The 7,800-nt window shown below is 33.9% G+C and overlaps 1 long non-coding RNA gene across 1 annotated transcript; it reads left to right on the forward strand.

The window, feature by feature from the left end:
• The first annotated feature begins 1,185 nt into the window (after positions 1-1,185).
• Positions 1,186-4,217, forward strand: LOC105778738 (uncharacterized). Its single transcript, XR_008195460.1, has 3 exons — positions 1,186-1,521; positions 2,020-2,092; positions 3,168-4,217. It is a non-coding gene; the product is annotated as an uncharacterized LOC105778738 (long non-coding RNA).
• The last annotated feature ends 3,583 nt before the right edge of the window (positions 4,218-7,800 follow it).

Consider the following 7,800-nt stretch of genomic DNA (forward strand, 5'->3'; position numbering starts at 1 on the left):
TACTCTTGCCATTATTAGTGCTATTTTATTCCATTATTTATTTATTTGCTATTTTTCAAATACTTTCAAAATTCGGACTTATTATTATTATGGTTATTGTTGTTGTTATTATTGTTATTATTATATTGTCATTTGCATCATTATTCTTATTCATGCATGTTAGCATTAGGATTCGTTAGTATGAATGCTATATATAATTATTTTATTATTTTATTATGTCATGATTATTTTAAATGTATGTTGTGTTATTATTATTAGTCGTATACGACCCTTTTCGTTTTAAACGGTTTCTTTTTAAATATAATCAAAATTGCACATATATTATTTTTAAATATTTCATTAATTCTTACTCAAATTCAAAAAGAAAATTTTCAAAATAAGGCAATACTTTGCGTTTTGGAAATTTGAGAAAACCGTACCCTAATTTATGGGGTTTTGATTTTCTCGTTAAACCTGAATAGCAAAATATCCTTTTAAAATTTCAAAATACATGGAATTTGAATAAAAATTAAAGGCAAGCTTATTCTCGAGGGTTCAAATGTTGCATCCTAACTAACGGGATGTGTCATTTTATTATCGCGGGACGAGAGGGCCTTTGATGCTCGTTTCAATTTAATTCAAGCGTTTTTTAAATAACATTAATAAAAAAGGGATCGTATTTTAAAATCTTTTCAAAATTTTAACTTTCGACATTAAGGCATTAAGTAATCAACTAGGTACCAATTTTGGGCGTATCGAAGGTGCTAATCCTTCCTCGTGTGTAACTGACTCCCGAATCTGTTTTCTAGATTTTGTACACCAAAATTTATCATTTTAGTAAATTTAAACTTTTATTAAAATGATTAAATTATGAGGTAATCTGATCACACCTAAATAAAAAGGATTGGTGTTGACTCCATTTTAGTTTTTAAATAAAAAGTTGACCTTTTACAAAAAAATGGTTTCGACACTTCTTTTATATATTTATAGAATTTAATTTTATATATATTCTTTCTAATTGTCAATGGAAGTGCTTGACTACAGTTGTTACATCCTGAAAATCGGGTCGGTAGTATTGACATTAAGTTATAGATTAAAAATAGAGTAAATAGAAAACACGTTAGTAATTAGGACTAAATAGGAATAGAAGCTAAAGTAGAGAACTTATATGGGTAAATTAGGACTAATGGTTAGTGGGGGACTTGTTAAAACAATGGTAGAAATAGGAGGGATTTCAAGGATAAATAAACCAAATTTAGAAATGAATTTGGCTATATAAGCCATCCGTGCTCATTTTCTTCCTCACATTTTCAATTTCTTTCTTTTGTTATTTTCTTTCTTTTCATACTTTGTTCATTTCAAAAATTTGTTGCATCCGGTAGTTGGTTTGCTCTCAAAAATTTTCTACACATGGTATTTTCTTAGCAACCAAGCACCATTTTCTTCTTTAAATTCTCAAGTAAAACACCATTTTTTCTCTTAAGCTTCGGTTTGGTTATTGAGCGGACCACTCAGAAGTCACAAAGGATAGCAAGATCGAAGGTAAACAATCTAGTTTCATATCAAATCTGCATGAAATGCTTTTGACTAAAGTATCTATGGTTTAGATAAGAAATATAAATAATCTTTGTTCTTTTTTTAAATGTTTGGCTTCATGAAAATGGTGGATCGAAGCTGGTGAAGTTATGAAATGTTTCTTTAAATGATTTTCAATGAGATTTGATAATATTAGAAGGTTTTACGATCTGATTTAGCAAAGTTTTTAAGGGAATTTATAAACAAAATGGTTTTGCTCTTGAGGAAGACGATGAACAGTGGCTGGTTGTGGAAGAAAAGAGTTAAGTAGGATTACCTTTTTTTTTTTAACAACTTAGATCTGCAAATATATGTAAGCTAGGAGGGTTAAAAGTTAGAAAATAAAGGGAAATAATGACATAGTAAAAATTTGTTAGAAATAATGTAAATAGTGGGCTGCTGTGGAGTAGAGAATGAATTAAATTATTTTAAACAATTATGTGATGTGTATTTGTTCGTGTGAAGCTGAAAAATTTGAAGGAGCATCGACTAGCAAAGATAAGGAGAAGGTTACATAGTCAATGTTGTGGTGAACAAGGTGAGTACTCTGTGTACTGCACTTGAAAACGATGTCACGCACGATTGGAAGTCAAGTAAGACGTGCGGATTTGAAGAAATATATATGTGCGTCTAGGGTTAGGTTAAATATATACTATATAGATATAGGCGTCTAAAGTTTGTTATATAATATAACTATGCGCATTGTTATATATATATTATATAAGTGTTATGGGACTTAATTTATATAATATATAATCATGATGTAAGAAGGGAACTACCATATACAATAAATGCATCCGCAGGTTTCATTATAAATAATAAATATATCTTTGCATTAAAAGGGTTTTGTATTATTTAATATATAAATGTATATATGCAGTGTGCGAACCTTAAATCTACTACATTGTGTGTACCTATAATATTATGAAAACCTACATTGCATGCAAACATGTCATATCCGAACCTGTTATTTTATGCTTGATGTTTTGTATATGTGAGCTTAATGCTTTGTAAACTATATTATGACAGGTTGTGGTATTACGAGCTTTGATAAAATTGTGTGCCTAAAATAAAGTGATCTGTAAATGTGTATTACTGTGATATGTTGGCATTGTGAATTTTTGGAACCATTGGATACAGTTGGCATGCTATAGGATTGTGAGTGCTCACTCATATAGTGTGATAGGGCATTGTGGTGGTGATTCGATGGAGAAATGAGGGTATGTCGAGCAATGCTCCATTCACCAGGGATCGTAAGGGTGTGTTTTCCGAAGAGTGTGAGCATTCGTGCTACACTTATATGGCGATTCTAGTGACTTTATGAGTCTTAGGGTGTGTTTTGGGAGATTTGTTTATCCAATAAGTATAGAATTTGATTATGCTTCCTTTTCACGAACTGCCAATATATCACTAAACTGAACTTGGTTTGTTATATGTGAACTGATGATATGCGAACCACCAATATGCAAAATCGTTTATATGCGAACTATTATATATGATTTGTTTGTATGTGGGCTGTTTGGTATGTGGAATATTGATGTGTTTTCTAGTGCTGTATACATGTGTATTCACTGTGCTTTCCTAAGCTCATCTCTTTATTTTTTTCCTTCTAGATAAACAACTAGCGGGATAGCGAGGAGGTTGGCAGTTCAGTGATCCATCGAACAAAATTTCTTCCTACAGTATGTGCGCTGGACTTATAGAACCCCAAGAAGGCAATGTGGGACATTCCTAGGCTAGAGCCTTAGAATGTGACTTAGATAGTTTAAGATAATTTAAAAATAATTTTTTAAAGGGTTGTAATTAAGTTTTTGGTTTGTTTAATTTTTGGGACTTTTTAATCTCCAGTTGTTTGAATTATATGATACTGCCTATATGAACTAACGGGACATTTTTCAGCTAGTAGAGCCTGTTGAAATTCAGGTACGTCTTATTCCGCTTATTGCATGACTTATTGCTTGATTTAGAAAAGCATGCTCTTAGAACTAAATGCTTGTGTGAAATATTTTGTATCTGTGTGGTGAGTATGGATGGTTGGTGTGATTTGTGGTAGTTTTTCAGAGAGTTACCTTGGTGGCTAATGTGTTGCTCAAAATTTAGGTTAGATTGTTTCAGTTGGGTTTAGGGTATCATATTTAGTGGTATTAGAGCTAGGTTTATAAAATAAAAATAATAAATGGGGTTTTAATAAGTAAATAAATAATTTTAGCATTTTTGGACAAAAATAATTTTGTATGAAAATTAGTTGTAAATGGGGTAGGAACAAGAACACATTGTCTTCTTTGAAAATATTTTCTTGAAAAAAATTACCTTGGATCACTTGGCACTTCTAACTTTTTTATTTTATTTAAATTAAAGCAAATAATAGATGGATATGCCTTCTAGACGTGGGCATCTAGCTACGAATGCACTGGTGGAACCACCTCCGAGACAAGCTGCATTTGGAACTGGTTTCAAGCCCTTGGTTTAAGCACTGATTGAGGCGTTCTAGAGTATAGTTGGTGGTAGGGGTGAGCATTCGATCGAATCGAATCGAATCGAATCGAAAATTTTCGAGTTAATCGAGTTTTCGAATATCATTTTATCATCCTAACTTTATTTGAAGTTTTATCGAATCGAATCGAGTGAGATAGAGATCGAATCGAATCGAATCGAATTATTTGTTCGAGTTAAGTTTAAAAATAAAATAAAATTATTGTTGTTTATTTTATGTAATTTTTAAAAATAATTTTCTTTAAAGTTTTTAAACATAATCATACAACAAAAATTGAAGTAAATAAGTGAATAAATAAAAGTAACACAACATCAACCGAAATAAACAACATGATTCCAAATAAACAACAAGAATAATACAAAAAGATTATAATAAAAAATAATTGACTGCAAACTTAAGAACTAAAAGATTCTTATTTTTTGTGTTGGTTATGTTTAGTACCAGAGATGATATAAGTTCTTTCTCACCACCCCCACAAGAAAAGCTTAAGAACTAAACAATAAGTAGTGAAAATAAAAGGGAATTCCACTCTCTCCCTGCAAACTTAAAGAAAACTCAAGCCTGCTCTGCTTTGATATACCTTAGAAATCAAAAAAATGGAAAAATAGTAGCTCTACTGAACTTTGTAACTAGTTGTTAAAACAGTGTTTTAATGTTCAAATAGTTATTTATAAGCACTTGATTCGGTAAAAAATGCCAAATACAAAGATGTGAAATATGTATAGAAATGATATTAAATACACAATTGAAAACTGCTCCCACTTTCCATTAAGTGTGGCCTAAGTTCTCAAATTCCACAGATAATATAGATGGTATTGCCCTAGGGTTTATGAATTAAAATTGAAAAACAACCTATCACAAAATGAAGATGAAAATCATGAACACACACACACATATGAGACCTCCTAAATTCAATCACTAAAATAGTAAAGTCCATAGCTAGAATGAACTAAAGAAAAAAGATTAAAAAGAACCTCGATATCTACTTAAAATCCCATTTTTCATGGAAAGAAGTAACAAATAATAATTATTAAAATAACCCTTCAATATCTATTTAAATCCCATTTTCCCCATGAAACAAAACACCCAATGATCATTCAATCAAAAGAAATACGAAATAAAACAAGAATTAACACCAAGAGAGAAACAAAAAGGGGTATAGAGGTATACCTTATGTGAAGAATCTCAGATCCCAAAGCTGAATCCAAAAACAAACAGAAAAAAAGATCCAATATTTATTAAAAAAGGGATATTTATTTGATACCCGAAAAGGGAAAAAGCAAGTTGAATAATGAGAATAGGTTTAAGTTCGGAAAGAAGAAACACGTGGCAAAAGAAAGGTATTTTGGGTGATGGGTTTAAAGGAACTGATTTTGCTTTGTTAAGTAGAGCTACTGTTTTCCATTTTCTTAAGATTATACTTGGGTTGTTTTAGGGCTTTGGTTTATTTTTGTATTGTTATGGGAAGAAAAGATATTACCAAACCGAACATGTTAAAGAAAATACGATGTAAGGAAAGGAATAAAGTTAATATACCTTAGAAATCCAAGGTAGAAGACGTAAAAACCTTGGCGGTGGAGCATCGGTACCGTGGAGGACCCGGGAATGGAGGTGGATCGGTGGAGAAGGGTGGACGGAGGTGAAGATTTTTGAATTGGGAAAAAAGGGAGGAGGGAGGGCACGGGCTTAGTTAGGGATTTTGGAAGTAATTTTGTTTTAAATGTAGTGTATTTTAAAAATAAAAAATATATGTAGTATATTTTAAAAATAAAAAATATAGTTTTTATTCGAATTATTCGAGTTATTCGAATTCGAAAATTCAACTCGATTCGAACTCGAAATTCAAAAGAAAAAATTCGAATTGATTCAATTAATTCGATTAACTCGATTCGAATAATTCAAAATTCGATTTTTTTTTCGATTTTTTCGAATCGAATCGAATTTTGCTCACCCCTAGTTGGTGGGAACCATGCCCCAACTGCTAGAGGTTGGTCACTCGAACGACTTCGAGCTTTGGGTGGTAAAGAGTTTTGGGGAGCTAAGGGAGTTGATCCGATGATTGTTGAATATTGGTTGGAGAGTGTTGAAAGGATCCTTGAACAGATGGGATGCTCGAATGATGAAAGGTTGGGTTGCATCGTATCCTTACTAAACGGTGAAGCTCATCGATGGTAGAATACGGTAAAGAGGGGACTACTGCTGATCACCTGACTTGAGAGTTCTTTTTGGAATCCTTCCAAAAAAGTACTTGGGAGAGCAATACCTAAATGCGAGGAAGAGAGTTTTTGGATCTGGTTCAGTGAACTATGTCTGTGGCTGAGTATGAGTCTGAGTTTGTACGACTCAGTTAGAATACTCCGGAGATGGTATTCTTTGAAAGGAAGATATGTAAGAGGTTTCGATTTAGGCTAAATCGAAACATTCGAGTATACCTAGTAACACAGAGTGCAGAGGTTTTCAATAATTTGGTAGAAAGGGCTAAGGCTGTGGAAGAGACGTTAACCGAGCCACCAAGGCCGGTTGCCACTGAGGCTGGGAAGAAGGGCTTTGATTGGTCAGAGTCATCGGGGAGGCTAGGCAAGAGAGGTCAAGAGATTCAAAGGTCTGATAGGAATGATTGGCGAGATTCTCGTTCGAGTCAGGCCAGACCACAGAGTACAATGGTAGTTTTTTCGGGTGGATTGGTCGGGTTCCCGGTGTGTCAACACTGTGAATGTAGGCATTCATGAGTGTGCTGGAGGGTGTTTGGGGCATGCCTACACTGCGGGTCGAAGGAGCATTGAATTCATAACTGTCCGATGAGAGACGAGATGGCTCATACTGCAACACTTGTTAAAGGCCGAGGTTGAGGTCGTGGAGGGAATGGGAGATCGATGGGTCGGAGATCAGTCGCCCATACTGTAACTTCACTAACCGAGTCGGGTGGACTTACTCTTGTTTATGCTATAAAGGAGTCGCGGGAGCGCTCGATGACGGATGTGATAGCAAGTACCTTTCTACTAAAATTATTCTCTTTATTTTGTTGATAGATTCGAGTTCTACTCATTCGTATATTGTGACTGATTTAGCAAGTGAGTGAGGGATTCTGGTAGAGACCATTAGGCAGGGAATGGTAGTGATGAGTTTGTTGGGAGGAAGTGTTTTGGTTGATTAGGTTTATCAAATGTGTCCATTGGCAGTAGTACTATGATACACTTTTTATGTGGATCTGATAAAACTCTTGTTTTGTGGGTTTGACGTAATTCTTGGGATGGATTGGTTGACGGAGCATAGGGCAAGGATCGATTTTGATATGAAGCATCTTACTTTCGGAGTCGAAGGCGGATTAGATATTGTAGTTTTGGGGGAGTGACCCAAATTCTTCTCTAATGTGGTGTTCGCGACTAAGACTGAGTAGCTGATGAGTAAAGGTTGTGAAGTTTACTTAATTTACGTGCTTAATTCTGGGATTAAAGGTTCGGAAGTTTAGGATATTCGCACTGTGAAGGATTTTCCTGATGTCTTTCTAGAGGAGTTACCCAATTTTTTGCCAGATCGAGAAGTTAAGTTTGGTATTGAGGTTTATCCTGGTATCGTACCGGTGTCTATGGAACCTTATTACATGGCACCAAAAGAACTCAAAGAGTTGAAGATCTAGTTGCAAGACTTGTTGGATCGAGGGTTTATCTGACTGAGTGTATCACATTAGGTGCGCCAGTGTTATTTATAAAGAAGAAAGATGGTACCTTGAGGTTGTGTATTGATTATCGATA

Source organism: Gossypium raimondii, chromosome 4 (assembly GCF_025698545.1).
Source record: "Gossypium raimondii isolate GPD5lz chromosome 4, ASM2569854v1, whole genome shotgun sequence".
Taxonomy (NCBI): Eukaryota; Viridiplantae; Streptophyta; class Magnoliopsida; order Malvales; family Malvaceae; genus Gossypium; species Gossypium raimondii.